This window comes from Rhinopithecus roxellana, chromosome 8 (assembly GCF_007565055.1).
Source record: "Rhinopithecus roxellana isolate Shanxi Qingling chromosome 8, ASM756505v1, whole genome shotgun sequence".
In the NCBI taxonomy this organism is placed as follows: domain Eukaryota; kingdom Metazoa; phylum Chordata; class Mammalia; order Primates; family Cercopithecidae; genus Rhinopithecus; species Rhinopithecus roxellana.
The window spans coordinates 114,569,680-114,577,043 of record NC_044556.1 but is presented as its reverse complement, the minus strand read 5'-3'; the positions used below and the strand labels follow the sequence as shown (position 1 = coordinate 114,577,043).

The 7,364-nt window shown below is 40.9% G+C and overlaps 1 pseudogene; it reads right to left on the bottom strand.

Moving 5' to 3' along the window:
• Positions 1 to 5,454: 5,454 nt before the first annotated feature.
• On the bottom strand, positions 5,455 to 6,249 carry LOC104670200 (annotated as a pseudogene).
• Between the last annotated feature and the right edge of the window lie 1,115 nt (positions 6,250 to 7,364).

Genomic DNA, 7,364 nt, shown 5'->3' with positions numbered 1-7,364 from the left:
GTCCCTACCCTTTAAGAACTTACAGTCTAGTGAGGAGATAAGTAAAGAAATAACTCAATACTGAGCAGAATGTAATTAGTGTTTGTGATGGTGAATTTTGGATGTCAACTTGACTAGATTAAGGGATACCTGTATAGTTGGTAAAGCATTATTTCTGGGTGTGTCTCTAAGAGTGTTTCTGGAGTACATTGGCCTGTGAGTTGTTGGATTAAATGGAAAAGATCTGCTCTCAATGTGAGTGGGTACCATTCAATCAACTAGGGGATCAGATAGAACAAAAAGGCAGAGGGACAGTGAAGTAATTCTTTCTCTCTCTTGGTGCTGGGACAACCTTCTTCTCCTGTATTTGGATACCAAGACTCTAGGTTCTCTGACTTTTGGACTCTGGGACCTGCATTGGCTCCCCTAAGTACTCAGTCCTTTGGCCTCACACTAAGAATTACATCATCAGCTTCCCTGACTCTGAAACTTTTGGGCTTGGATCGAGACACACTCCCAACATCCCTGGGTCTCTAGCTGTCATAGCCTGTCAGCCTGCATAATCATGTCAGCCAATTCTCCTAGTAAATCTCCTTTTATCTCTATTTATCTATCGGGCAGGGCCCAATGGTTCACACCTGTAATCCCAGCACTTTGGGAGGCTGAGGCGGGTGGATCATCTGAGGTCAGGAGTTTGAGACCAACCTGGCCAACATGGTGAAACCCCATCTCTACTAAAATACGAAAATAAGCTGAGCGTGGTGGTGCACACCTGTAGTCCCAGCTACTTGGGAGACTGAGGCAGGAGAATCACTTGAACCTGGGAGATGGAGGCTGCAGTGAGCTGAGATCATGCCAGTATACTCCAGCCTAGGTGACAGAGAGAAACTTTGTCTCAAAAAATAAAATAAAATAAAATTTATCTATTTATCTATCTGTCTATGTTATGTCTGTGTATCTGTCTATCTATCTATCTATGTATCTATCTATCTTTTTTTTTTTTTTTTTGAGACGGAGCCTCGCTCTGTCGCCCAAGCCGGAGTGCAGTGGCCGGATCTCAGCTCACTGCAAGCTCTGCCTCCCAGGTTTACGCCATTCTCCTGCTTTAGCCTCCCAAGTAGCTGGGACTACAGGCGCCCGCCACCTCGCCCGGCTAGTTTTTTGTATTTTTTAGTAGAGATGGGGTTTCACCGGGTTAGCCAGGATGGTCTCGATCTGCTGACCTTGTGATCCGCCCGTCTCAGCCTCCCAAAGTGCTGGGATTACAGGCTTGAGCCACCACGCCCGGCCATATCTATCTTATGAGTCTTATTGGTTTCATCTCTCTGGAGAACCCTAATACAGGTTGTGTACCTTATCTGAAATGCTCTGAACCAGAAGTGTTTTGAAGTTTGAATTTTTTTGGACTTTGAAATATTTGCTTATACATAATGAGATATCTTGAGGATGAGACCCTTAAGTCCAATCACAAAATTAATGTTTCATAAACACCTTATTTTAACTATTTTGTGCATGTGACTAAGTTTTGACTCTGTTTTGACTACAGCCCATCATGAGGTCAGGTTGGAATTTTCCACTTGTGGCGTCGTGTTGGCACTCACAAAGCTTCAGATTTTGGAGCATTTTGGGGTTTCAGATGAGAGTTGCTCAACCTGTACAGTGTTTTTAAACAGTGATACACAAGGTGTGAGGATGGTGGGTCAGCAGATGGAGGAAGCCAGTCTGTTGGCATGTCTATGAATGCTTCCGAGAGGCCTTTATCATGGAAACTGGTATAAATACTTAATTTACATTTTGATGGCATTTCCAGTTTTTGTATCTAGAACAGATAGATGAATAAAAAGCAGATCAGCTGCTTTTAACATAGAATTTGTTGTGAGTTTTCCTAGTCTTTTTTCCATGTAGAAAGATTACAAAGAGGTGCATCTTGTGGCTCTGATCAGACATATCCAGGAAAAACATTCAGTTCCACTTTACTCTGGCTAGGAAGAGCCTATCTCTCCACTCAAGGGTAGCTGCATTGGGGTTTTTTCCTTGTCCACAGTCTAATATCCATGAGGCTGTCTGCTTGCTTTATATGATGGAGCTCTTGGGTCATTTTAATCTGAATGTTCACCTCAGCCTCCAAAATTATGAATAAGAAATACATTTAGAGCCTAAGTCTGTTTTGGAAACAAACAAACTTTTGTTTGTCTATATTTTCTAAAACTGTCTGTATTTTCTGAGCTTCCTTAGCTGGTTGTTTTTCAAAACATAGGGCTTCACATTATGCCTAATCCCAAATTGGCAGAATGGTTAAAAATAGCAGATATATTTAAAGGTTGCTATACTTGAGAAACTCTTAGGGGGTTCCAAATTCTTTATATGTCTGGGAAGCAGCTCCATGTGTAGAAAACGATAGGATGTCTGTGTCTCTCTCTGCATCCTGCTGTCTGTGCATCTGGGAGCAGCTCTGGGATGGTGTTGCCAGACAAGAGAAGGCACTGTTTGTACCTGCAGTTGGCAGGTAAAGGTGGAGACACCCAGTGAGGCTGATGCCATTTGTCCTTTGGTTCTTACTTTACTCTGTTGCCTTGGCAACTGCCATGGGAGAAACTTCTGGAACATAGAAAGCTTAGAATGCTCTCATCAAGATTGTTCATGGTTCTCTGGCTAAGAGACCTCTTTTAAAAGAGTAGTTTCATTTTTCTTCACGATAGTGTGGTAATTTCAGTCTGTCCCAGTGCAAAAATCATCTTTTTTTTTTTTTTTTTTTGGTGGCAGGTGGGGCAGAACTTCCATCCTGCTGAGAGTTCTCCAGAGGGAGCATGTACCCCAGGGAGTCTCTGAAATCACAAGCATTTAGAGGAAAATTGAAGCTCTGCGGAATTTCAATCTGCCTTCCTTAAAAAGGCACATAGTTTTAAATCATTGCTCCATTAAGTCTTTTGTATTCCCCAGTTAGTACTTTCTGTGTTTCCTTTTCCCTTCGTTTTTTTCTTTTTTCTTTAGCTTCTCTGCTATTCTGTTACAACTCGTTTCTCATGTGTCCCGCGGCTGACTCCCAAGGAGTTGACAAGTTTCCTACTTTAACTCTGTAGAGATTATACTTGGTCCCGGCAGGTGTGGCCCAATGGTTGCAGGGAGTGCCACCAAAGGGACGTAAAGAGCGCCTTCACTCCGCAGCACCCTTGTCTGGAAGATGTTTCCTTCCTAGAGCAAGTCCCTTCAATCATAGAGCAGTTCCACAAGAATTCTGAACCCCTGACTTCTGTATCTGTACTGTTTATATTGAGGTGACCTGAAAGGATTTCCTGCCAAAGTGAAAATTCCAGGATGTAAAGGGGTTCTAGAAGTCTGCAAGAGGGAGGAAGAGTTCAGGCTCCAGTGTTAGGTTCTTCCAGGATTCTAGGTAAAGACAGGTGACTGGCAGAGATCATTGAATCTGAGTGGAATGCTTGGTCTTTGTAGGCAGTTTTGCTAAACATACAGGAGGCACTCTAGGGGATATTTAGTGTAATTAATTTATTTTACAATGTGAGGAAACAATCCTAGAGCATGGAAAAGCTTAACCAACATCATGTAGCCAAATTACATATCCAAGACTAAGCTAGATTTCCTAAGACTCCAGCCAGTGTTTATCCTGAATATTTATGTATTTTTCTGGAAGAAGATCATTGTTTTAATGGAACAGTTTATATGGACAGTATAGGACTGTTTTGGTAGATTCTTGATTAAAGAAAAAGAACTGGCCAGGCGCAGTAGCTCATACGTGTAATCCCAGCACTTTGGGATGCTGAGACAGGTGGATCGCTTGAGGTCAAGAGTTCAAGACCAGCCTGGCAAACATGGTGAAACCCTGTCTCTACTAAAAATATAAAAATTAGCGGGGTGTGGTAATAGGCACCTGTAATCCCAGCTATGTGGGAGGCTGAGGCAGGAGAATTGCTTAAACCCAGGAAGTGGAGGTTGCAGTGAGCTGGGATTGTGCACTGCACTCCAGCCTGGGCAACACAGTGAGACTCCATCTCAAAAAAAAAAAAAAAAAAAAAGAACTTACAACGTTATTGGAAGAGGACAATGTACTAAGTAATAATTTGTGTGAGCCTTATTCTCTATGGAACAATGTTCACTCATTCATTTTTGTCACCAAATATTTAATAAACCCCATAAAGTGTATGAGGAACTGGAGGAGAGAAATGAACAAGATAATGGTTCAGCATTTCAGAAGCTTATGAAAGTTTTGTACAGGAGACATTATTGGAAAAGCATATTTAAAAAGGAGCTCCAAGTAGAGTTAGAACACAAGCTTCTTTACGTGCAATGGCACGTAACTCTGCAAGGCTTTTTAACTCATCCTTCAGAGACTCCTCATCAATCAACTGGAAAACAAAATTTCGGCCAAACAATTATGAGGTGGGCAAAGAGTAAACTTTAAGATTAAGTTGATCACTGTCTATCAGTATAAATTTAATAAGCATTAATTTCTCAGAAAAATAAAAGAGGAGGGATCAGCAGACTATATTCCCTGTATAGCAAACTATACTGCCTGATGGCCAAATTCATCCCTCACTTATTTTTGTAGATAAAGTTTTATTGGAACACTGCCATGGACATTTGTTTACATATTGTCTATGGCTACTTCTGCACTATAATGGTCAAGTTGAATAATTTTGACAGAGACTACAAGGCCTGTAGAGCCTAAAATATTTACTATCAGGCCCTTTCCAGAAAAAGTTGTCCAATCCTTGGAATATTGCTTGATGAAAAAGTTTACAATGGAGTCCAGTTTGTGTGAGATGGCTTGCTGACTTATTGTTCCAGTAAAAATAGTTGGTGGATTGGAAGAATATCCCCAGCAAATGAATAAAATTCAGTAGAGACAGGGGTAGAGTATTAAATCTAGGAGAAAAAAAAGTAACCACATAAATGAGTATCAGAAGGATTAATTGTGTATAACTGAGAAAATATGGACTAGTTATTAAAGAAAGTTAGCCAGCTTACCCTGGGGCGGCCCTGTTAAGCAAGATAGTTCTATAGATAAGCAGAAGCTATCAATTATAATAATTGGTTAACATTTATTGATACCTTACTTGTAGGTGGTGATATTTTGAGTGCTTCACATGTTTCATCTCAGCTAATCCTAACAAAAATGTGATTGATTACAAGGCATATTTTACACAGGAAGATACTAAGGCTGGGATAAAGGAAGTGCCCAAGGTCACACAGCAACTAGGTTGTAGGTCCAAGACTTGAACTTGGCCAGGATAATTCCAGAAGTCAATTTTTTTTTTCCTTTAGTTTAATGTATTTTAAATAGCAAACTTACAGGAACAGCACAGAAGATAGAAAACATTAAAAACATGTACTTGCATGTAGGACAACTCAGAAAAGTATAGTGAATGGATGAAATCTACTGTATGATAAAGATGCTACAAACACCATTTAGTTGCCGTCAATAAGAACTTCACTTATTTTAAAAAAATCCAAAAGCTGGCATTGTCCAGAAAAATTTAACAGGTTTATTTATAATTATTATAAAGTTGAACCGCTGAAACTTGTTCACTGAAACATTTTAACTTGCATTAATGCTTTATGCCTCTGCATTTATATTAAAAATTCACACACAAATGAAAATGGAAAAACCGCCAATACCTGATTTCTGTCCTCTATTTTTCCACTCGCAATCATATACTTAGGTACCTTTTCACCCCTTGGAAAAAAAATATCTAACGTTCAGAACTACCAATAACAGGAAGAAGAGAATTTCTTTTTTTTTTTTTTTTTTTTTTTTTTTTTGAGAATGAAGAGAATTTCTTTCTTTCTTTTTTTTTTTTTTTTTTTGAGAATGAAATGTTTCCCATCATAGTGGATTCTTAAGCACTTTCTCCACATATGCGGCGTGCTAGCTGGATGTCTTTTGACATAATTGTTACACGTTTGGCATGGATAGCACACAGGTTGGTGTCTTCAAAAAGCCCAACCAGATAGGCCTCACTCGCCTCCTGCAAAACACCGATAGCTGCGCTCTGGAAGCGCAGATCTGTTTTAAAGCCCTGAGCAATTTCTGGCACCAGACGCTGGGAGGGAATTTTGGGAATCAGAAATTCAGTGGACTTCTGATAACGTCTAATTTCACGGAGCGCCACAGTACCAGGCCTGTAACGATGAGGTTTCTTCACCCCTCCAGTAGAGGGCGCACTCTTGCAAGTGGCTTTTGTAGCCAGTTGCGCCTTTCCTGGGTGCCTTAACACTGGCCGATTTGCGGGCAGTCTGCTTTGTACGAGCCATGGTAGAGAGCCCTCTTTACTTACCTCTCTTCTCCTTCTGCTGGAGCTCGACGAGTGAGAGGCGGCGCTGGTTTTGCAGAGCAAAGGTGGCGCGGCGGCGGCTGCGAACACAGTTGAAAGCCAGAAGTCAAATTTTTAACCAGTATGCAATATTGCTGCTGTATAATAAATCCCTATTTACTAAGCTGGCATGACCTAATGAGAAGAATGTAAGTACAAAATATGAGGAAGGTGGGTAATTAATCCAACAATAGAGGCAAATTGCATAGGGTAGCCTACATATCTTTAGGAATTATTCTAACTTGATAAACTCTTACAACTAAGAAAACTTGATGTTTTGAATTTTGGTGGAAAGGAAAAAATAATCTAATTAGTTAGTGAAATTCTCAACTTATTCAACAAGGTGATAGTCCTGATAGAATAAGCATAATGGAACCCAATCTGTTTTCTGCAAATCTTCAGGGCCACAGGGAATATTCGTTATTGAAGCACTTCTTATCCATGTCTGCCACTCTTTCCCTAAGTAGCAAATGGTGTAGGATTCATACGGAGATTATTCAAGTTGAGAGAAATGAGTTTCTATCTCTGTCTTAGGTCAGGTTTCTTGGGAAGCAGACTCTGAGATGGAGATTTGCAGGCAGCAGACTTATTGGGAAGTACTGTCAAGTTCAATATCTGTAAGAGAGTGAGGAAGAAAGAAGGCAAATGGAGAAGCTGAACTACCATGAGACGCCAGCCTGTCTCAGAGGGAATATGCACTGGAATGACTTTTCAGAGTAGTCCTAGATCAAGGCAAGAAGGCTGGGCCTATGTATGACCACACTAAACAGACATTAGATATGTGCTCTTTCCAAGGAGGGGCATAACTTTTTTTTGTTGTTGTTTTTTTGAGACCGAGTTTCGCTCTGTCACCCAGGCTGACGTGCAATGGCTTGATCTTGGCTCACTGCAACCTCTGTCCCCTGGGTTCAAGTGATTCTCCTGCCTCAGCCTCATGAGTAGTTGAGATTACAGGCATGCACTACCACACCTGGCTAATTGTATTTTGCTAGGGATGGGGTTTCACCATGTTGTTTGGCCAGGCTGGTCTCGAACTCCTGACCTCAGGTGATCCAG